The 24,539-nt window shown below is 42.7% G+C and overlaps 1 protein-coding gene and 1 long non-coding RNA gene across 9 annotated transcripts in view; both read left to right on the top strand.

Moving 5' to 3' along the window:
• The window catches only part of IGF2BP2 (insulin like growth factor 2 mRNA binding protein 2), a 177,812-nt gene that overhangs the window by 62,216 nt on the left and 91,057 nt on the right, over positions 1 to 24,539 (top strand).
• LOC129058755 (uncharacterized) lies at positions 510 to 10,982 on the top strand. The gene is made up of 2 exons (XR_008524107.2): positions 510 to 3,941; positions 4,197 to 10,982. It is a non-coding gene; the product is annotated as an uncharacterized LOC129058755 (long non-coding RNA).

Raw genomic sequence — 24,539 nt, 5'->3', positions numbered from 1 at the left:
GAATAGCTGCTGCAGATTGTTCTGTGTTAAATGTACTTTAAAGCACTTGGATAAAATTCATTCATTTGCTATTATTAAGAAACTCATCTGTGCATCTTAAATTGCCCAGACTTTTCTCCCCTCTTGAAGGCTACTTCTTCCTAGAGCAGTAACTGAAGTAGACTGCAGCCAGTATAAGCTCTATTATTGCATTCACCTCTATTATTATATCTAAGCTGCTTCAAGGGATTTGACCCATATTCAAATACTGTCAAAACACACTTTCTCTCAAACATGGTATTTCCCAAATTTGTGTCTCTTTTTTTTTTTCTTTTCTTTTTTTTTTTGAGACTGAATTTCCCTCTGTCACCCAGGCTGGAGTGCAGTGGCATGATCTTGTCTCACTGCAACCTCCACCTCCTAGGTTCAAGCGATTCTCCTGCCTCAGCCTCCCGAGTAGTTGGGACTACAGGTGCCTGCCACCACGCCCGGCTTTTTTTTTTTTTTTTTTTTTTTTAGTGAAGCCTTGGTTTCACCATGTTGGCCAGGCTGGTCTTGAACTCCTGACCTCAGGTGATCCACTTGTCTTGGCCTCCCAAAGTGCTAGGATTACAGGTGTGAGCCACCGCGCCTGGCTAATTTTTGTATTTTTCTTTTAGTAGAGACAGGGTTTCACCATGGTGGCCAGGCTGCTCTCGAACTCTTGACCTCAAATAATCTGCCCATATCGGCCTCCCAAAGTGCTGGGATTACAGGCATGAGCCACCGCATCTGGCCTTGTGTCTCTTTTTCACATGCTAAAACCTAACACCCACACCACCCAACCCTAACAAAACAAACACTAACAAGCAAAAAAAAATTTTATGCAAGCTTTTCTAATAGTACAAAGCATGGTAGAATATCTACAGCAGTTTATCACATGGGAAAGGAAATTCGTGTCTCAAGTAACCATGTACCCTAGAATAACACATTTTTCACTCCGTGCCCCCTTGGATCGAATGCAGGGACTGTTATTTTGCTAAATTGTGCTTTCACGTTCTGAAGCACACTTGCATGTTGTTATGCAGTGGTGTTTAAATCCTAACCAAAGTGTTTTTGTTGCAATGGAAATATTTCAATTAATGTTTAGGGTTGAAACATATAAACAAAGCTTGGGTCCAGATTAGTTGATTAATCATTGCATTCCGGGGTGCAGGAAGAGTTTTGTTGAACTCTATCAGGGGAGGAATTAATATCCTCTGCTTGTGAGGTCTTTCCTGGGGAAATTTTGCTTGGGTTTTAATGTTACTCCTTACAGGATATTTTTCTTTTGGCAAGAGTAGAGCAACCAGTACCCCCAGTAAAATGTCTTAAATAGCACTTGGGATGGGGGTGGTTCTTCACACTCCTGGCAGTGAAGCCATAGTTCTTGTTCTCTGATGCTGACACGTACGCTTCACAGTGAATGCAGTAATATTAATGGAGGCATCAGCCCAGGGCCCCGGAGTGATACCTTCCATGTCTGTTTTCTTCCTTTTATTTCCCCTGGCCATCAAGTCTGTTACGTTTAGTTCTCTTAACTAAAGCTGAATCACCAACATTTTCTTCCAATCCTGCCCTACACATACACCTCTTTTTTTTGTGTGTACAGGAGTAAATTTCACACATCCTCACCCAAGTCGTCTTTGAGGCATTTCTTTTTCTTCTGTGTCCTTTCGTTGGAGCCTAACACCATGTTTTTGGGAATATCAGCCTAGGTGTCCATCATCAGAAATAATCATAATCAAATGAGACTTTCCTGGGCTTTAAGACATGATAAGATAGTACCAGAATGTCTGAAGATAAATGTTATGCATTCATTCTTTACTGGTTCCCCCCCTCAAAAAAAAGTATTTGAGTACAAAATACTTCAAGTATAAGAAAATATAAGAAAAATGCAAATGAACAAAACAAAAGGAAAATTAAGGTTGAATACTAAAGTGAGGACAAAGGGAAATTTGGTGAGAGAAATGTATGTGATAATATGATACACAGTTATTAAAGTTGGGCAGCAAATTTAAGCCTGAACTCTCTAACAGCCATAGCAAAAAGAAACAGCTGATCCTCTGCTCCCAGATTAGGGAGGAGCCAGGAGAGCCTGCTAGGGAATCTTACTCCATGAGTGCCGGTCAGATATTCCAGATATTCCTCGTATCCCCCAGGAAAGTTACTGCCTTACCTGGGGGTTGGAGGACAGACCCCCAAACAACTTTAAACAGTGTGAGAGTGGAGTAAGAATGTCCGGGAAGGCAAAATCCACAGAGGCAAAAAGCCAACTGGTGGTTGCCAGGGGCCGGGAAGGGGCGAGGCGGGTGAGGGAGAAACTGCTCATGAGTACAGAGTTTCTTTTTGGGTTAATAGAAATGTTCAGAAGTTAAATAGTGGGGATCACTGCACAACTTTGTGAATATGCTAAAAATCATTGAATTGTACACTTTAAATTGGTGAGTTTTGTGATGTGAATTATATCTCAATAAAGCTGTTAAATCTTAAGTATGCAATTACAGAAGAGAGTAAAATAACATACTGAAGGGAAAAAAAAACTGATGAGTCTAATATTCTTGTCTTCCACAAAATGCACACTTCTCAGGGGACATGTCATAACCGAGGCACTGCTGTGAGGGAGTTTGGGTCATAGTGGGTAGAAACTGAACTGTGCAGTCCCTAAGTTTCTTTCCATTATGAGCATTCAGTTATTGGCTAACTGTAAAAAGAGGATGGGATTATAAGGCAATTGGGGACATTTGAACATTGTAAGGGCGTATTTGCTAGTACAAGGAAATGGCTTTTCATTGTTGATGTTTGGTAATGGTATTGTGATTTTTTAAAAAACCTTATCTTTTATATACTGAAGTATTTATAAATAAAATACTATGATACCTGGGTTTCAGTTTAAAATAATCCAGTGGGTATGGTATAGATGAAACAAAGTTTGTTATGTGTTGTAACTGTTAAAGCCGGGTTCATCACATCTGTCTACTTTTGTGTAAATTCAAAATCTTCATAATAAAATGTTAAAATGGATATTATCTTTTGCTGTTAACTACAGAAGGATCTAGCAACATAGCCAGGGTCCTTACTCATGAGAAATTATGCTATTTGCAGCACTTGTCTCATTGGCTGATTTATGGGCGACTTCTGAGAGATTGGAAGCCTGGGTGCTGGCTCTAAGTCACATGTATAAGTAAGCGTGAAATTCTAGTAAGGTCATCCACAGCTTTTTCAGCCTTCCGTGTGCTTCTCAGATACTGGCTGCATGGGGCTGTGGAAGGAGTGGTTGCCACTCTTCAGAAAGGCAGAGAATGCTGGACTTTTACCTCGTAAGCGTAGTTTCGCCCTTTACAGTTCATTTTCTCCTGATTCTCCCTTCTCTTCAGTGAGGTGTGAGTGCTGAATACTTACATTTAGTGTCATCTTACGGAAGCTATGTATTTTGGCAAGGTGCTAAAGAATGGCATTTTTCCTTGACTTCCTTTATGAACTTGAAACACATTCCACTAATCTATGCACACACACCTTTAAGACTGGACAGAAGTGGGTAGAGGAGACAGTAGTACATGTTTGAGAGTGAATGCCGGCTTCTGGTTCAGTACTTTTTTCCGTTTCTGTTTGTTCTCAGGAGAGATGGAAACTGGGCATTTATATTTGCTCCATTTCCTTCTCTGATTCTGAAGACTGGCACTCTTATTCATAGTAACATGTATTGCATTGGTATCCCAGGTGTTATATTACATTGGATATAGAGGTCCATTGTAACTGAAACTCATTCTTATGTTCAGCAAACATTTGTGTGTCTACTAGGTGTGTCTTCCTCACAGTGGCCTGCATGGGAGCTGAATTCTTACACCGGTTTTGGATTCTCAGCCTTACCTTCCCCAAAGAACAAACATTGGTTTTAAAAGCAGTAGTGGCCTTCTAGGAGTTTACAAGCTGTTTATCTCAAGGTAAAGGACTGCAGTTAAATCTCCTACCATGGAGCTCTATCACCCCAAGCAGTTTGAATTGCTGAAAGCAACAAGTGACCGTGACAGAGGGTGGTTGGAGATGAGTATTGCATTTAAATGCTTTGGGATAATGTTGCTTATGATATCAGTGAAACATCTGAGTTTCCACATTACCTAGCCTTTAGTGATAGATATGTGTTCTAAGGCATAAGATAGTTTTATGTCTCCCTCTCTTATTTTTCTCTCTACCTAAAGGTCTGCCTTGAGATTGTCTTGCTGGATATGCAGCAGTGCTAACACAGTGCCCAACACTACAGATATCACTACTGCCTGTTTATCTTCTCCTTCAGCAATAGCAGCGGCTTACCACTTGCTGAACATCTACTCCGTGCCATGTACTTTACATGCATTATCTCATTTAATCCTCAAAGCAAACCCTGTGAGGTAGGTGGTCCTGTCCTTGTTTTACAGAGAAGGAAACCAAAGCTGAGCAAGATCAGACGTCTTTCCACATAACTAGTGCTAAATCCAGCAGTCAGACCCAGGTTTTCTTAGTTCCAAAGCCTGTGCTTTCTCTTGTGTGTTGTCTCTTCTTGGTGTTTGGTAAATATTTGCTTAATTGATACACACTTTGGATGCTTGACAGGCATTCTGCATACCTCCTAAGGCTATATGAGATGAGATGGTTATAAGTCTCTAAGGCATTAATTGAGTGGGACTCTTTGACAGTACCCATGTTTTGTTGCATGAACGTATGAAGGCAGAGACTCCCTATATCATCTCCTGTTGCCATTCAGAAGTACGCCTTGTCCTGTTGTGATCAGAGTTTCACAAAGTGCTCTCAGTGCCTAAGGCAAACTGGCACATTCTCTATGAAAAAGATAATTATTGTTCTTGGTCAGGTGGCCAGTTGGCCCAGTTGATTTTGGGGTATAGTGTTAATAAAGGTTAGTCTCTTCAGATATGAGCCAGTTGACTTGGCTATATAAATAGCTGCTGTCACGGGCAGGTCAGAGGTATGTGTGTGGGTAGACTGGATCTGTAACCACCAATCAGAAATCAATCAGCAGTCATTTACTGAGCATTTGCTATGCGCCTGGCACTATACTGGGAGTGGAGCTTTGAAAGATTTTTAAAAAATAGATGAGATACGGGCTAGGTACAGTGGCTTATATCTGTAATCTCGGCACTTCGAGAGACCATGGGTGGATCATTTAAGGCTAGGAGTTTGAGACCAGCCTGGGCAGCATGGCGAAACCCCATCTCTACAAAAAATACAAAAATTAGCCAGATGTGGTGACACACACCTGTAGTCCAGCTGCTTGGGAGGATAAAATGGGAAAAATCACCTGAGCCTGGGAAGTCAGGGCTGCAGTGAGCCATGATCGTGCCACTGCACTCCAGTCTGGGTGACAGAGTAAAACTCTGTCTCAAAAAAAAAAAAAAAAAAGTATGAGATATAGTCTCTCCAAGGGCTATACTTAATTGATGCAGATATGACTCATGGAGAAAGGAAAATATAAAAACAACAACCCTGTTTGTGTGGGTTTTTTTCACCATTTTCTACTCAGCAACTAACTTGGTGCCTTGCACATCATAGGAAGTTAGTAGGTAAATACTTTTTGAATGAATGAGAATGCAGAGGCAAGTGCTTAGTAGCTTTTCTGATGGCTTTGTAGAAGAGGTTGGATTTGAGCTGAGCACTCAGGTATAAATAGAATTTAAGGAACAGGAGAAGAGTGGGAAGGTGTTTCAAAGTGCAGGAAAAGGTTTCAAGGGTAATTTGGAAACGCAAGTGTGCGTAATGTGTCCCAGGAGTAGAAAAGACCACTTTTGCTAGGACAGAGATATGGCTAGACCCATGGAGTATCGTGAGTGTTGGAAGAAGACATTAAGATTTTATTCTGTAGTCTCCTGAGTTTCTTTTCTTTATTTATTTAGAGACAGGATCTCACTCTGTTGCCTAGACTGGAGTTCAGTGGTGTGATCATAGCTTACCAAACGTCAAACTTCTGGGCTCAAGCAATCTTCCCAACTTAGTCTCTAGACTAGCTAAGACTACAGAAGCTCACCACCATGCCTGGCTAATTTTTGTTTTATTTTTGTAGAGATGGAGTTTTGCTATGTTTCCCAAGCTGGTCTCAAACTCCTGGACTCAAGCAATCTTCCCACCTCAGCCTTCTAAAGTGTTGGATTACAGGCATGAGCCACCACGCCCGGCCACCTCCTGAGTTTCTGATCAGCAGAGAAAGATTATCAAAACACGTGGCCATAGATGGAATGGATTGATGTGTATGGGAGGCCGGTTAAGAGCTTAAAGATATGTTTAGGTGTTGGGTAATAAGAGCCTGAACTAGGATATTGGTTGAGGAAGCCGAAAAAAAGAGGCAGATGGGAGAAATATTGTGCAGAGAGAAGAAACATGATTTGTTGAGTTAGTGACTGGATATTGAAGCATGGCAAAGGTAAGAGGAATAATCAAAGATCATTCAGTGATCCTGTGTTAGTCTGTTTTTGTATTTCTATAAAAGAACACCTGAGACTGGGTAATTTATAAGGAAATGAGGTTTAATTGGCTCACGGTTCTGCAGGCCATACAGGAAGTGTGGTGCTAGCATCTGCTTGGCTTCTGGTGAGGGAGGCTTCAGGAAGCTTCCAATGATGGCAGAAGGTGAAGGGAGAGCAGGCGTGTCATATGGCAAGAGCATGAGCAAGAGTGAGAAGGGGGAGGTCCCAGACTCCCTTAAACAACCAGATCTTGCATAAACCATATGAGAACTCACTCTTCACTAAGGGGATGGCACTAAGCCATTCATGAGGGATCCACCTCCATGATCTAGTACCTCCTACCAGGTTCCACCTCCAGCAATGGGGATCACATTTCAACATGAGATTTGGAGGGGCCATCATCCAAACCATGTCATTCTGTCTCTGGCCCCCTCAATCTCATGTCCTTCTCACATTGCAAAATACAATCATCCTTTCCCAGTAGTCTCCCAAAAGCTTGTTCCAGCATCAACTCAAAGTCCAAAATCTCATCTGAGACTCACAGCCAATTTCCTTCTGCCTATGAACCTGTAAAATAAAAAAAAAAGTTATTTACTTCCAAGGTACAGTGGTGGTACAGACATTGGGTAAACATTCCCATTCCAAAAGGGAGAAATTGGCCTAAAGGAAAGAGTAATAGGCCCCATGCAAGTCTGAAACCCAGTAGAGCAGGCATTAAATCTTAAAGCTCCAACATAGTCCTTGACTCCATGTCCCACATCTTGATTTGAAAGGTGGGCTCCCAAGGCCTTGGGCAACCCTGTCCCCGTGGCTTCCCTGAGCACAGCCCACATGGCTGCTCTCTTAGGTTGGAGCTGAGTACCTATAGCTTTTCCTTGCTGAGGGTGTAAGCTGCCAGTGTCTCTACCATTTTTAGGTCTGGAGGGCGTGGCCCCCTTCCCATAGCTCCACTAGGCAGTACCCTGGTGGGGACTCTATGTGGGGGCTCTAATCCCCACAGTTCCCGTAGACACTGCCCCAGTAGGGTTTCTCTGTAGGGGCTCTGCCCCTGTAGCAAGCTTTCCTATACGTCCTCTGAAATCTACGCAGGGGGTGCCACGCCTCATTCCTTCTTGCACTCTCTGTGCCTGTAACCTTAACACCATGTGGAAGCTACCAAGGTTTGTGGTATCTTGCACTCTCCAAAGCAGTCCGAGCTCTATCTGGGGCCCTGTGAACCGTGGCTGGAGCTGGAGCAGCGTGGCCAGAGCTGGAGCGTGGCTGGAGCTGGAGCAGCGTGCCTGGAGCTGGAGCAGTGGAGATGGGGGTTGCAGCCTCCTGAGGTGGTGCAGGGCATTGGTGCCCCAGGCCTGGCCCACTAAACCATTCTTTCCTCCTTAGGCCTCTGGGCCTGTGATGGGAGGGGTAACCTGGAAGATTTCTGAAATGGCTTTGAGGCTTTTTTCCCCCATTGTCTTGGATGTTAGCACTTGACTCCCTTTTAGTCATGCTAATCTCTGTAGCAAATGGTTGCTCCACAGCCTACTTGGATTCTTTCTCTGCCATAGGGCCAGGCTGCGAATTTTCCGAAGTTTTACACTGTGCTTCCCTTTTAAATATAAGTTCCACTTTAAGTCATTCTTTTGTTCCCAATTCTGATTGTAGTTTGTTAGAAGCAGCCAGGCCTCATCTTGAATGCTTTGCTGCTTAGAAATTTCTTCCACCAGATACCCTAAGTGTCATCACTCTTAAGTTCAAGCTTCCACATATCCCTAGGACATGAACACAGTGCAGCTCAGTTCTTCGCTAACATGTAATGCAGGTGACTTTTACTCCAGTTCCCATTAACTTCCACATTTCCATCTGAGACCTCATCAGCCTGGACTTCGCTGTCCATATCTCTGTTGGCATTTTAGTCACAACCATTTAACCAGTCTTTAAAAAGTTCCAAACTCTCCCTCATCTTCCTGTCTCCAAACTCTTCCCATCCTCTGCCCAATGCCCAGATCCACAGCCGCTTCCACGTCTTTCTTTATCTTTATAGCAGTGCCCCACTCTTCAGTACTGATTTTCTGTGTTACTCTGTTTTTGCATTGCTGTAAAGGCATACCGGAGACTGGGTAATTTATAAAGAAACGAGGTTTAATTGGCTGACAGTTCTGCAGTCTGTACAGAAATCGTGGTGCATGCTTCTGCTTGGCTTCTGTTGAGGCCTGTGGAAGCTTCTAGTCATGGCAGAAGGTGAGGGGAAGCAGGCATGTCACATGGCAAGAATGGGATCAAGAGAGAGAAGGGGGAGGTCCCGTATTCTTACTTTATTTATTTTTTGAGACAGGGTCTTGCTCTGTCACCCAGGCTAGAGTGCGATGGCATGATCTCAGCTCACTGCAACCTTTGCCTCCTGGGCTCAAGCAATTCTCCCTCCTCAGCCTCTGAAGTAGCTGGGACTACCGTCACGCACCACAACACCCAGCTAATTTTTATATTTTTTTTTTTGTAGAGATGGGGTTTCAACATGTTGCCCAGGGTGGTCTCGAACTCCTGAGCTCGAGTGATCCATCCATCTCAGCCTCCCAAAGCGCTGGGATTACAGGTGTGAGCCACGGCGCCTGGCATCAGACTCTTTTAAACAACCAGATCTTGTGTGCACTAACTGAGTGAGAACTCACTTATCACCAAGGGGATGGTGCCAAGCAATTTGTGAGGGATCCACCCCCATGATCCAATACCTCCCACCAGGCCCCGCCTCTAACATTGGGAATCATATTTCAACATGAGCTTTGGAGGGGACACACATCCAAGCCATATCAGATCCTGAAATGGGGATCTTGGGAGAAGGATCCTGCTATTGTTTTATTAAGTGTAAATGGAAATCAGAAGGGGGAGGTGGGTTTGAGGAGATTTTAAATTTGAGATACTGGGACATCAAGAGGAAATGTCTACTTAGCCGCAGGAAGTGATGGCTGTGGCCTGCTGGTCTCTTTGGATTGCGCAGTTGCCTTATCTTCATGTGACACAGAGGCAGACTCGGCCACCCCAGGTATGACTTGTTTTGAGAGGTGATAAATAATATTTCACAAGGGATATATGGGTTGATTTTTTTCCCTAGATATTGTATATCATCTTTTCTGCATCTTTCCCCGTAATGTTGATTCTCCCAAGATGAAAGACCACATGCTTTGAGGTAATTGGTGAGAAATGAGAAGCAGAAGACACAGATTTGGAGGGGCCGAGTAGAGGGGGCAGAAGGTTTCCTTACAGGCAGAGAGCACCTCACTCTGCAAGTACAGTTCCCAGGAGTTATATCACCTCCAACACCAGAGAAAGCAGTGGAGGCCACAACTGTACGTGTTTCTAGACGTGAATGCTTGGTATTGGAAAGGTAATTCCGACACTCACAGTGGTTGGTTTTATGAGAATCCTTTGAGAAGCACAGTGTAAATGGAAAGATTTGAACTTAATCTCACACAAGGTCTTTGATTCTTTAACAATATTAACTAATTAAAATGTATCTTGTAAGGCTTAGATTTGTCTCCCCTACCACCACGCTCAGCCCCCTGCATTCTCCCTGTTGTGAATGAAAACGTAGTAAACAATTTATATGTCTTACTTCTCCCTCTTACTTATTTTTTAAAAAGTTTAAAATTGGACTGGGCATGGTGGCTCACGCCTGTAATCCCAGAACTTTGGGAGGCCAAGGTGGGAGGATCACTTGAGGTCAGGAGTTTGAGACCAGCTTGGCCAACATGGTGAAACCCCATCTCTACCCAAAATACAAAAATTAGCTGGGTGTGGTGGCACACACGTGTAATACTAGCTACTTGGGAGGCTGAGACAGGAGAATCGCTTGAACCTGGGAGGTGGAGGTTGCAGTAAGCCAAGATCATGCCACTGCACTCCAGCCTGGGTGACAGAGGGAGACACTGTCTCCAAAAAAAAAAAAAGTTTAAAATTACACACTTACTACCTTTAGGCCCTGGGGAATGTGTGTAAAGTATACTCAGATTGTATTTAATTTCATTGACAATTAAATTTTCCATTAAAACAAAAGTGGGGGGAAATGTTTCAGCTGCATTGGAGTACAAAAGGGAACGGCTTTATGGACCACCTGCTACCTAATATTACAGTGTGAAGAAATGAAGAGAAATGCTTTTTAATTAATTTAAATGTTTTTTTCTCAGATTAAGAAAGTCTGTCCACAAGTTTATTTAGGTAATAATTCCTCTAGCTTTATCATCCAGTGATTCTATCCCTGCAGTGGCCTAGTGATGGAGTGTAGGGGTTGTAAATGCAAGTGTCATTCTGCTGGACCCTAAGTAGACATAACGTGTGAGAGAGGAAAGACTCCAAGGAGTTAAAGAAATTATTGTCCACCTATGCCATGAAACCCTTTGTAGCCACTAAACGTTGTAGAAGGGTATGTAAAGACTTGTACAATATACTAAGTGAAGAAGATTGCAGAAGAGTAATAAACAGTATGGTCCCATTTTCATAAATACCTACACAACTAATAGCATTCATCAGATTATTATTATTTTTTGAGACAGAGTCTCCCTCGTCGCCCAGGCTGGAGTGCAGTGGCACGATCTCGGCTCACTACAAGCTCCGCCTCCCGGGTTCCCGCCATTCTCCTGCCTCAGCCTCTCGAGTAGCTGGGACTACAGGCACCCGCCACCACGCCCAGCTAATTTTTGTATTTTTAGTAGAGACGAGATTTTACCATGTTGGCCAGGATGGTCTCAATCCCTTGACCTCATGATCCGCCCGTCTCGGCCTCCCAAAGTGCTGGGATTACAAGCGTGAACCACCTTGCCTGGCCTCTTCATCAGATTATGTTTCTTTCTTTTCTTTTCTTTTTTTTGAGATGGAGTTTCCCTCTTGTTGCCCAGGCTGCAGTGCGATGGCGTGATCTCGGCTTACCACAACCTCCGTCTCCCGGGTTCAAGCAATTCTCCTGCCTCAGCCTCCTGAGTACCTGGGATTACAGGCATGTGCCACCATGCCTGGCTAATTTTTGTATTTTTAGTGGAGATGAGGTTTTACCATGTTGGTCAGGCTGGTCTCGAACTCTCGACCTCAGGTGATCTACCTGCCTCAGCCTCCCAAAGCGCTGGGATTACAGGCATGAGCCACCACACCCAGCCCCTTCATTAGATTATTAACAGTGGTTATCACTGGGTGATAGAATCACTAATATCTTAATTTTCTAATTTCTATATGTACGATTTTATAATGTTACTTAAAGGAAGCAATTTTTTGGCCGGAGGCAGTGGCACAATCTCCACTCACTGCAGCCTCTGCCTCCTGGGTTCAAGCGGTTCTCGTGCCTTGGCCTCCCTAGTAGCTGGGACTACAGGCACACCCCATCACGCCCGGCTAATATATTTTTAATAGAGACAAGGTTTCACTATGTTGGCCAGGCTGTTCTCAAACTCCTGACCTCAAGTGATCTGCCCGCATCGGCCTCCCAGAGTCCTGGGATTACAGGCGTGAGCCACCACGCCCGGCCAGGAAGCAATTGTTTTAAAAGAAGAGAATGTGCGTGGACATAAATTTCAGAGGAAACACGTGTTCAAGTGGTGTGACAGTTTGCTTATCTTTGGCTGATTTATGGTGGCTGGCACCTATCCTGGTACTGAAAGACTTTTTTGAACTTGAGTAAAAGTACACAGGTGAAGGGGCTATGACAGTATATGAGGGGGGTCTGGATTGGAGCAGAGACAGGGGTACAGGAAGACAAAGAAATCCCAGAGGATTGCACGTAATCTTTTCCCAAGAGAAGCCTTTCTCTCTTGTCTTGACATCTGGTTGAGAAATCTTGGATAGGTAGGAGTTTGTGGAGGAAGGGTTCCTGGATTACAAGTGATCTACGTAGAGAACTGTAGAAGTCCTTAGCAAGGACCAGGCATGTTAGCCTTGATGTTTACTGAGTTTTCTATGAATTCTGGCTAAGAGCTTTAGATACTCAGGTGTGTCTTACTCTAGAATTTGTACCTCTGGGGGATGGGACAAGTGTTATTCCAGGCGAGATGGTTCCTAGGCTAGGGGAGTTTCTCTCCTTTCTTTGGAAGGTGTCAATGTCTAGAGAAGTTTATAATTTATACATTAAAGATCAACAGATAATAAATTCCCAGTGTCAAGGCAAAATGGGGCATTTCCTGAAGGATCCTTTCACAATGCGGCTTTCCAGTGCCGTGAAGGGGATGTTCCCCACAGAAAGGTAAGCATTCTCTGACCTTTGTTCACACTACATAATAGATAAGCCAGGACAGTGATTCTCCGTGTGGTCCTCTCACTGTCAATGGGGACCTTGTTAGAAATGCAAATTCTAAGGCCCCACCCCAGATTCACCCAGAAATTCTGGAAGTGGTTCCTGCAACTTGCTTGTTAAGTCTTCCAGGGACTTCTGACGTGTGCTAAAGTTCAAAACAACTGAGCTAGGAGATAGTCCTTACCTACGAAGAACTTCTATTCTTGCAGTAAGTCCGCGTGGGTGATAAATGCCCAGATATCATTGTATTTTTGGTGTACTTTTAATTTTTGTTAAAGATGTATGTTTGCCGGATTTTTCTCAGGCACAGGCTCATTTCTTTCTGGGCCAACCTAATTCATGCTCTTGGCTTGATGTCAAGGACGTTTTTTAACACACTGCAACTTTGTTAATTGAAATAGTGCCTTTCAATGAGAGATCATATCCTGGCTAATTCCAAGTCTGATTGCAGGTCCTATTTAACTTTTTACACTGGGTAGTAAAACAAGTTTTTTCTCAGAATTACCCAGCGGAAGAAGTTGTGTCCAGAAAAGAGAAGCTTATATTAGTGCTGCTGCACCTGGGAGGAAATGTCCTGGGAGTTACCAGAGAGATTCAGGGATAGATTTGGGGATAGACCGACACAGTGTGAGGACTAGAGGCCAGTTCCTATTCAGAAGAGCAATTAGCCCATTCATGAATTGTTTACACTTCTTGTATCAACCTTAATTGCTTGTTTGAACTTGGACTTTAGCATTCATTATAATCGTTACTGCCTAATCAACAATTGATTGTGTATTTTAATTCCTCTAAGTGAGTTGAATCTTCAAGTGATGACCCCAACTTCTCAGTTTTTTTCTGCCCCCAGACATTTATCTTTAAGGCCAGGAGTCTGATAAATAAACTAGTAGACAATTATCCTTTACAACAGAGCCTTGACATGTATATGTGTAGGTTAAATTACTGTTCTCAGTAAAATCAAGCCAGAAAAGAGAGAATTTTTTTTCTTTTTTTTCTTTTTTTTATTTAGACGGAGTCTCGCTTTTTCACCTAGGCTAGAATGCAATGGCGTGATCTCGGCTCACTGCAACCTCTGCCTCCCAGGTTCAAGCAATTCTCCTGCCTCAGCCTCCCAAGTAGCTGGGATTACAGGCATGTGCCAGCACGCCCAGCTAATTTTTGTATTTTTAGTAGAGATGGGGTTTCACCATGTTGGCCAGGCTGGTCTTGAACTCCTGACCTCAAGTGATCAGCCTGCCTCGGCCTCCCAAAGTGCTGGGATTACAGGCGTGAGCCACTGCGCCCGGCCAAGAAGTTCTTAGATTACGAAATTTAAGTAAAATGATTTTTACTTTAAAATGATTTTAATGGCTGATAAGGGGACCTTGTAGAATTTCTGAGGTTATCAATGGCATTGGAGTTCTTTGTGTCAGGAACTTGGGGAACAGGTTTTGCAAAATGAGACTTACCAGTCTGACTTTTGAATGCTGTGGGGACAGCCAGATTTTCTGGGACAGGGTTGCCACCGTGCAGGCTGTTTGGGTAGGGTGAGATGGCAGTTGGTATATTCTAAATCAAGAGTCGAAGAATTCAGTCTATAATGATTGTTATATATTATGCCTTAGCAGTTCCTACTGCTGGTCTGGAATTTGCTGGTTGGGAATTTTTAGAAGTACATTCTAAAACTTGGAGGAGAATTTCTATGTAACCTATTACTGGAGGGAAAGAAAATTGAAGTTTGAAAAGGTTGCTGTTTGACTTCCCACAATAGGAATAGCAGCAGGCTTTGTGGCATATTTTTCTATTTTCCAGTTGCTACTTCTGATATTAAGACACAGTAGTACTTGTTCACTGACACAGTGAGTACAGGCTGGCAGTGTATCACATACCTAGTAGTGTATCCATTATGTAACCCCCCAGTTTCTTCCTCTACCTCTTTGCTCCTGTGAGGATAGTCTAAATGGGAGCCCTTTAAAAGGTGATAGGTGGCCGGGCGTGGTGGCTCACGCCTGTAATCCCAGCACTTTGGGAGGCTGAGGCGGGCGGATCACGAGGTCAGGAGATCGAGACCATCCTGGCTAACACGGTGAAACCCTGTCTCTACTAAAAATACAAAAAAGTAGCTGGGCATGGTGGCAGGCGCCTGTAGTCCCAGCTACTCGGGAGGCTGAGGCAGGAGAATCGCTTGAACCTGGGAGGTGGAGGTTGCAGTGAGCCGAGATTGCGCCACTACTCTCCAGCCAGGGCAACAGAGCAAGACTCCGTCTCAAAATAAAATAAAATAAAATAAAAATAAAACGTGATGGGAAGTCACCTTTGATCACCATGTTTGGGACATTCTCAGTCTACTAAAGAAACCAAATAGTCATTGTTCATATATATATATGAACAATATATATGGACTATTTTATTCATTTATTTATTTTTGAGATAGACTCTCGCTCTGTCGCCCAGGCTGGAGTGCAATGGTGTGACCTTAGCTCACTGCAACCTCCACCTCCCAGGTTCAAGTGATTCTTGTCCCTCAGCCTCTCAAGTAGCTGGGATTTACAGGCAGGTGCCACCATGCCTGGCTAACTTTTATATTTTTAGTAGAGATGGGGTTTCACCATGTTGGTCAGGCTTGTCTCGAAGTTCTGACCTCAGGTGATCCACCCGTCTTGGCCTCCCAAAGTGTTGGGATTACAGGCGTGAGCCACTGCACCCAGTCTATATTTTTTAAAACCCGTAATAACAGACCTAAATACCAAAGACTTCCAAGTCCAGGGTTGGTGACAATACCATAACATAAGGATAGTGAGAAAAAGTGATAAATCGTAGCGTTACCAGTTTTCAGAGCTTTAAAATATGTTAACATCTTAAAAATCTAAATTTCTTCATAGCAGTAAAAGGGTAGCTATTTATAAATTGTTAAGTTAGAAGCTGTAAGTGGATAATTAATTTAGGAAGAACAAAGATCCTAGAAAGTTAAAACATAGTAATTCCATTGATATGTAGATGGATAATTATCCTCAGCTCCTAGTGACTTGGAAATTGTTCATTGTGGAGTTTTCTAGGTCTCTGGCTTATTTTTCTGTTTTGCCTGGTTTTTGCCTTTGTTTGTTTTTGATTTTGCCTCTTGTCCAATCACACTTCCAGAGGAAGGCAGGCCAGGAATGAAAAAGAGCCCACACTCAAAATTTAGCATGGTCACATTTGCATACCTAGATCTTTACAGACCTACTTTTACAACTTTACTTAAAGCAGCAAAGAGATCTTTTTCTGGTCCTGCTTCCAAACATAAGAGCATTTTCTCTTCTGCTATATAATAGTTCAGATAACTTCTACAGGAATCCCTAGCTCAAGAATCTACCATTTAAATGGAAGTTTAATAAAAGTTATAAATAGGTATCTTGGTTGCATAATATGATATATGTTTCCTGTTGGCTTTATCCCCACTTTTGTTCCACCCTCATATATAATCTTCCTCATAAAGGTACACAAAGCTTATAAGTTAAATGGTGTTTCCTACCTGTTATTGAGAGCTGGCTTTTTTGATCCAGAAGTGAGAGACATTCAGTTTGGACCCATGTTCCAGTGATAGAAAAGCCAATCCTTCTGAATTAGGATGGTGGCCTCCACGGTTTTGCTCACAGGAAAATAATCATTAAGTAGATCTGTCCCTGCTTTTACAGGGAGAAAATGGAGTTGCTCACGTGAATTGCCCTGCCACTGGGAGCCCCTGCCCTTGAGAACGCTGCTGTTTGGAACCAGCTGCTTTTATGTCCATAGTTGCTGTGAGCAGTCAGGTGGTGTCTTGGCTTTAGTGGCGCTGGTACATCACTTCCTATCACTTTGATTGCCCTCCGCCTACTCAAGGTGCCCCCAAGTCAAATTTATCAAGCCAGGTAGACTGTAACAGGTTTATTTTTAAAATCAGGGATTAGAATTGAATTTGTATATATGTGTTGGGGAGATTTCCAGTAAACAGTAACTAAACATTTTTGTTTCTTTTCAGTAGCTTTTGGAATTACTATCTCTGGGGTCCTTATAATAGGGTAGATTCTCTTAAGTCTGGGCTGGTTTACTTGTGGTTTTATCTGAAGAAAGGTTGTCTTCCCAAACCTAGGTTCTTGGCTACTTCAGTTAGCAAGGAGTGTGAAAAAGTGGGCATGACCTTGCCAAAAAGAAAACTTTCAGACCACCCACCAAACCAGAGGAAGGTTAGGACTTTTTTTTTTTTTTTTCTTATGTACAACTTTCCCACAGCTCATGATTTTTATTGCCACCCAGTGGCATTCACAATACGAAATGGTGCGAGTGATATTTCAACCTGTTGGGCAGCAGCTACACTGTGCACTGTGACCAGAGCTGTTTGTTTGGCCAGCTACTGCAGGCGCTCATTGCAGCAGCCAGTGTTTTGTTTGTGAGTGTCTTCTCTATGGTTTCCTGCTTCAGTGAATAGAAGTGGGAGTTGTGGGGGCTGAGGGAAGAGGACAGACAGAAGACGGTTGGACTCATTTCCTGAATCATCTTAGGCATTCTTGCCGTCTTTTGGTTCCATCTTAGCTGGGCAGCATTTCCCACTGGTTTGTCAGACCAACTTTCCCGGCCGCCTCTGGGGGTGGGAAGGAAAACCACACCTTGCTCTGTGTCAGCCAGTTAACAGGCAGAGTTTTGTTCAGTAAATATTTATAAAACCTCTCTACTAACCTCGAACCCTGCAACTCTGTACTTTTGAAAAGTTTATTCTCTTTCCCTGGCCTCCCAAGTAACTATTTGGGCCCAGCAGTACACCTCACATGGACAGCACTGGTGCCCCTTCATCTGCAGGCCAGGTACCAGAGAAGCGCGTGCTTCCTGATCTTAACCTTGAACTTGGTCGACCATTCCTCTATTTAGGATGGCAGAGAGTTCATGGGAAAGGGTCAGGGGTAGATTGTCTTTCACAGTTTTTCCCTTTAATCTGTCAAGTTAAACCCTTGTGATCAGAGGAAGTGCAAAGCAGCATGTGGAGGGGAATGAGGCCTCCAAGTGCAGGGAGGCATGTCTCCTCCTGGCTCTGCCGTATACCAGCAACAAGGGCATGCCTCCACACGATGTTACTTTCCGTGAAATAGAAATAAAGTCCCTCTGGTCATTTTGGAAATAAATTTAGAAACAAGCTAAACATCGAACAGTTGGGAATTGGTTAAATAAACTAGGTTTATCTTTATTAAGCAGTGTTGAATTTTTAATGCTGTATGAAAACATGATATGCTGAGTTTAAGAAAAACATACAAAATGTGGAAAATGTGTTTCCAATTTTTTCTTTTTTTTTGAAACAGAGTCGCACTCTGTCTCCCCGGCTGGAGTGCAGTGGCGCAGTCTCAGCTCACTGCAACCTCCACTTCCAGGGTTCAAGCTATTCTTGTGCCTCAGCCTCCCAAGTAGCTGAAGATTACAGGCACCAGCCACCACGCCCAGCTAATTTTTGTATTTTTTAGTAGAGATGGGGTTTCACCATGTTGGCCAGGCTAGTCTCAAACTCCTGGCCTCAAGTGATCCACCCGCCTTGGCCTCCTAGAGTACTGGGATTACAGGTGTGAGCTATGGCGCCCAGCCAATAATTCCAATTTTGTAAAAACTGAGAAAGGAAGGTGTCAAATTAATAGTAGTTTCCTCTGGTGGGATTATCGGAGATTTTAAACCTCCTTTTCTGATTTCCTACAATGAACATTTATACCTTTTGTTCTTTTTTTTTTTTTTTTTTTTTGCAGACTACATCATACACAAAAGTACACAAAACACATATATACAGTTTAATGAATAAGTATAAAGTGAATACCCATGTAGCTACTACCCAGATCAATCACATAAAAGCAGCATTACTTTTTATCATTGGAATACTAACAATACAAATTTAATTGAAAAATACTTTTCCTGAGTTCCTCACTTGGCTATGGTAGGAATAAAATAAGACTGTATAGCAAAGTGCTTTATTTTTCAAACCTTAAAATGTCCATCAAACATTAGAAGTTATCTCTCACCTCTCAGGCGCCAAAGATGACAGGTGCACATAAGCAGTAAGTCATTGCCAGAGTCTGGGGCTGCTTGTGTCATACAGAGATTTGCACTAAAAAATGTATCAATTATGCCACTTGCACTATCTGCAGTTTTTCCCTCCCGGGAAACCCTTTAGGCGTAGATTTAGACACTGGGAGAACTGCTAGGACTGACTGGGTGTTAAATACCTCTTTCCTACATTTTGTGCTGTTTACCTTTGGTTTTCTATGATCCCTGGATTGTTGCGTGTGGTGGAAGGTGGTTGTGTTGATTTGTTGATTTCACCAAAGCCAGAATTCCAAGCAGGAGTTTTTGTTTGCTTTTTTATTGAATTATCTAGTCTTTTACATCGTGATTTGAGGTTTGGTTCGAAAGAGGCAATGGATTGATCATAATTTAATAATTTTATCTGATACTATAACTAAAGTCAGCTATTTAATTTGTTGGACCCAGTGCAGAATGAAAATGTGGAGTCTCTTGTTCAAAAAACAGAAAAAGTATCATTAAATAATTAAAATATAGGCCAGGCGTGGTGGCTCACGCCTGTAATCCCAACACTTTGGAAGGCCAAGGCGGGAGCATCACCTGAAGTCAGGAGTTTGAGACCAGCCTGGCCAATATGATGAAACCCCATTTCTACTAAAAATACAAAAATTAGCCAGGCGTGGTGGCATGCACCTGTAATCACAGCTGGTCTGGAGGCTGAAACAGGAGAACCACTTGAACCTGGGAGATGGAGGTTGCAGTGAGCCGAAATCATGTTACTGCACTCCAGCCTGGGCAACAGAGCAGGACTCTTGTCTCAAAAAATAAACAAAAATAAAAAAATTAAAATATAAAGTTTTCCTTTCTTCCGTCGTCTCTCTCCTGACTTGTCATGGTGTGTTTTATTTGTTACTTAAAGTCACTCTAAGTAAAAAAAAATGTAATTATTACTATGAATTTTATTGTTTGCCTTTATATTGTGCAATGCAGTTTGTTTGTTTGTTTATTAAGACGGAGTCTCACTCTGTCGCCCAGGCTGGAGTGCAGTGGCACGATCTTGGCTCACTGCAACCTCCGCCTCCCAGATTCAAGCAATTCTTTTGTCTCAGCCTCCCTAGTAGCTGGGACTACAGGTGCACACCACCATGCTTGGCTAATTTTTGCATTTTTAGTAGAGACGGGGTTTCACCATATTGGCCATGCTGGTCTCGAACTCGTAACCTCGTGATCTGTCCGCCTCAGCCTCCCAAAGTGCTGGGATTACAGGCATGAGCCGCTGCGCCTGGCCGCAATGCAGTTTAAAATGCACATATGAGAGCATTTAGCTTGTTATCACTGAAATCATGCAGTTCATATTTTGTACTTCATACATTGTTCTAACCAAAATTGTAGAAATTCTGCATTAAAGTAACAGCTGTTTTTGTTTCACTTTTATTTTTATTTTTTTGAGATGAGATCTCACTCTGTCATCCAGGCTGGAGTGCAGTGGGGTGATCATAGCTCAGTGTAACCTCAAACTCCTGGGCTTGAGTGATCCTCCCACCTCAGCCTCCCAAATAGCCGGGATCACAGGTGTGCACCACTACGCTCGGCTAATATTTTTTTTTTTTCGAAATGGAGTCTCACTCTGTTGCCCAGGCTGGAGTGCAGTGGCTCAATCTCGGCTCACTGCAACCTCCACCTCCTGGATTCAAGCAATTCTCCTGCCTCAGCCTCCCAAGTAGCTGGGATTACGGGCACCCGCCACCATGCCTGGCTAATTTTTTTGTATTTTTAGTAGAGATGGGGTTTCACCATGTTGGCCTGGCTGGTATCGAACCCCTGACCTCAAGTAATCCACTTGCCTTGGTCTCCGAAAGTGCTAGGGTTACAGGCGTGAGCCACTGTGCCTGGCCGGCTAATTTTTTTTTTTTTTAAGAGATGGGATCTCACTGTGTTGCCCAGACTGGTCTCAAACTTATTTCACTTTTTAAAAAAATGTATCATTTATTATTTCACTTCTTAATATATGCACATTTTACCAACATTCTCCACCTTCAGCTTACTAATGAATAATGGAACTATGGAAAACTAATGGAAAAGAAACTATGGATTATTTCTTCTTTTCCTTCTATGACATACATCACCACTTTTAATGTAAGTGGTTGGCTAACATGAAGAAGTAACATGAGTAAGAGGGGTTGTTCATGTTTCTCAGAGTGCCATTGCCTTCTTTCTACATTCAAGGCAAATTCTAGTTCCAGTAGAAAGTGTGGTCTCTTGGGCTGCACCCACACATACTCAGTCATAGATATAACATGCTTACCTCGTGCTTGCTCTGCGTCTTGCCGAACTGCCACTCATGGTGGGTCTACCGAAATCCCATACTCATTGGGCATCAAATGAGCTCACCCATGAAGCCAGCCCTGACTGTTGTAATTTTTGTAATGACAGTGGCCAGTTACTGTTGTCACCTTTTCCATGGCTTTTTGTTCTGGGTTGAGTTCTCCTTATCTGTAATCCCATGGGACCTGGAATTTTTCTCTGTTCAGAGTGAATTCCAGGTTTTTGACAGTGACAAAAAGCAGTTATTCATGGGCCAGGGTGCCACTCACCATTGATACCCATTCGTTCTTTTATTTTGTGTGTATTGGTCAAATTAGCCCATGGATCCTGAATAGGAAAGAAATGAATCTGAAAGGTCAGCTTTGAGATTTAGAAAGTTCAATAAAAATCAAAATTGACAACCAGTAGCTTCAAAATTGTACCTCTCCTTGCAGCAAGGTATTCTGCATATGGTTCTGTTGGATTTATAAAATTATCGGTAGGCTGGTAAGAGGTTTGAAAATCAATAACTCGCTGAACTTATCTCTGAGAGGATTTTTATATGCTATTGGAGTATTTTACCCTTGTGCCTTTGATAGAACAATTTCTCAAGAAGGAAATATGCGGCCGGGCACAGTGGCTCATGCCTGTAATTCCAGCACTTTGGGAGGCTGAGGCGGGTGGATCATGAGGTCAGGAGATCGAGACCATCCTGGCTAACACAGTGAAACCCCGTCTCTACTAAAAATACAAAATTAGCCGGGCGTGGTGGCATGTGCTTGTAATCCCAGCTACTTGGGAGGCTGAGCAGGAGAATTGCTTGAACCCAGGCGGCAGAGGTTGCAGTGAGCCGAGATTACGCCACTGCACTCCAGCCTGGGCGACAGAGTGAGACGCCGCCTCAAAATAAATAAATAAATAAAATAAAATAAAAAAAGAAAATATGCAAACATTTCCTCAACTTGCAGCTACTCTTGACAGTCCCTTGAGTGAGTATAGACCACAAAGCTTGGTAATTAAGAGCATAAGTCCAGTTTGGGCAGACTCAAGCTTATATCCTGGCTCTAACCTTTACTAGGTGTATGGCTATGAGTAAGACACCTATGGTTTCTGAGCTTGGTTTCCTCACCTGTGAAGAAGCAATGATAAGAGTAACTAGCTCAAAGGGTTACTCTTGATAACATTAAGAAAATAGGTTAGTTTGACCTTTGACATAGAGTAGGTATTCAATCAGTTTTAACTATTATTATTAGCATAACAGAAAAAAAAAGACTTCAAATGACTACACTTCTAAGGTTGGGAGGTGAGTAAATCTGATACTCTTGGCTAGTTCTGTTGGAAACTCAGCAGGTAGACATTTAATATGAAGGAGAAAATAGTACTGGTCTGTATTAGACTGTGAATGTTTTGAGAATGGGAAACTGTGTGTTATTGATTTCAGTGTCCTCAGCCCAGCATAGTGCTTGGCACATAGTAGGTGCTGTTGATTAAATGGTAAATGAATGGTTTAGTATTTTATTCTTCACCTTGTGTGATATGTATCTTTCTAAATATTCAAACAAACATTTATTTTTCATGCCAGTCCAATTGTGTGGACATATATGGTTTTGTGTAAAGATCCCCTTTGCTTTTCAACAATTGAGAAGGAAATAAAAAGGCCGGGTATGGTGGCTCACACCTTTAATCCCAGCAGTTTGGGAGGCCAAGGCGGGTAGATTGCTTGAGCCCAGGAGTTAGAGACTAGCCTGGCCAACATGGCACAACCCCATCTGTACTAAAAATTAGACAGGTACGGTGGTGTACGCCTGTAGTACCAGCTACTCAGGAGGGTGAGGTGGGAGAATCACCTGAACCTGGGAAGTTGGGGCTGCATTGAGCTGCGTTTGTGCCACTGCACTGCAGCCTGAGCAATGGGAGTGAGACCTTGTCTCGGGGTGGGGGGGAAAGGAAAAAAAAAGACATAATTTGATGGTATATTTATTTTTAATAAAGATGGAGATAAATGGTAATTTTCAATATCTGAACGTAGGCTGACCTGAGTCCTAAGCACAGTGGCAGATGGTCTGGAACCTCTGCTGGGATCTGGGTTGCATTGTGGGGCTAGACAGAAAGCCAAGCTTAGTGTGGCTGGGTACCTGGACTCCCGGTCATAGCCTTCCCTTAGAGCTCCCTGACTAGAGAATCTGTCCTCGTCACGGGACAGCATCAGTGTGTCTGCTCCTGGCCAAATTCAGCTGCATTCCGGCAGGTGGTAGTGACTCCTAAGGAGCCAAGAGAAAGCCAGGCTGTCATTTAGATTCAAGGGAAGATCTATTTGCCTTTTGATAACAAAAGGGTTTAGGAAGACATTTGAGCCATACGGCACAATTTGAAGGACTTAGTTTAAAAGAAAATAATTGACAAAGTAATTGGAAAGCTATCTTTTTACAGTTTATAAAGAGGCCCCTTTGTATGTGTTTTTCTGCCAATTCTGTTTAAATGCCCTGCAATTTAAACACACTGAGGATTAGAGACCAGGAGTGATGTTTGGGCTTTGAAAATTCCAGGACAGGTTAGAGGCTTGTAACCTAGTACAGTTGCAATGGCTGTTTTGTTTTGTTTTAAGTCCACTGTTGTAATCCCTATTCCACAAGAGTATATTTTTCAGAACGCTGCTAAATCCCAGACATGGATATTTATATATGCCACCAAAGATATGTGAAAACACATAAAAGGGCAGCTTTTAGGAATATTTTTATTATTTGAAAATTGATCTGATGCCATTAATCATTTCTTATGCTATTTTTTTAAACTGGGTTTTGTGACTTTTTTTGTAGCTCCAATTGATTTAATTTTGTAGGAGTGGAAAGGAAAGTTATTCATCTTAATTTATAGATATTCCCACTTTACCTGAGAAAGTATTTAAGGATCTTTAAGGATTAAAGGTTCTCTTCAAGCTTGACAATCTAAGTTTTAAAGTTTGTATTTAGCAAAATTATTGTTTAATACTTGTTTTTATAAAACAGCATTCTCTGTGAAGGAAGCAGCAGTGATCTTGTGCCCTTTGTTGGATGAAGTACCAGGAATATTTTCTGATTGCTTTCTCCAGGGACAGAAATGCAACTGTAAATGATAGAGATTAAAACAATAAAACTGCCCAGTGAGGCTTAGCCCTGAATTGCTAAACCTTTATATAATAAAACATTTTCTGAGAGAGGATGGTAGTGGCTGCAAAGACCAACAACTGGTTCCTCTGCCTGGATTCATCTCTTTCGTTCTCCCTTCTCTGGTTAAGACTTGCTCATCCTTCAAAACCCAGCACGGATATCGCCACCTCCCTGAAGCCCTTCCTGACTCCCCTAGGCTGTTCCTGCCTCCCTCTTCTGTGTTGCTTTTATACTTTTCATGTTCTCAAGGAAGGAGCTCTGCCCACAGTGTTCTATAATTAGTTCTGTAATTATTAGTGTTTATCTTTGACACTAGATTATGAGCCCTTTAAAGGCAGGATCTGGGACTATTTCATCTTTGTGGTTTAACCCCCAGTTTTATTGCCTGGAAAATAATAGGCA

Source organism: Pongo abelii, chromosome 2 (assembly GCF_028885655.2).
Source record: "Pongo abelii isolate AG06213 chromosome 2, NHGRI_mPonAbe1-v2.0_pri, whole genome shotgun sequence".
NCBI lineage: Eukaryota > Metazoa > Chordata > Mammalia > Primates > Hominidae > Pongo > Pongo abelii.
This window is presented reverse-complemented; position numbering and strand designations above follow the sequence as displayed.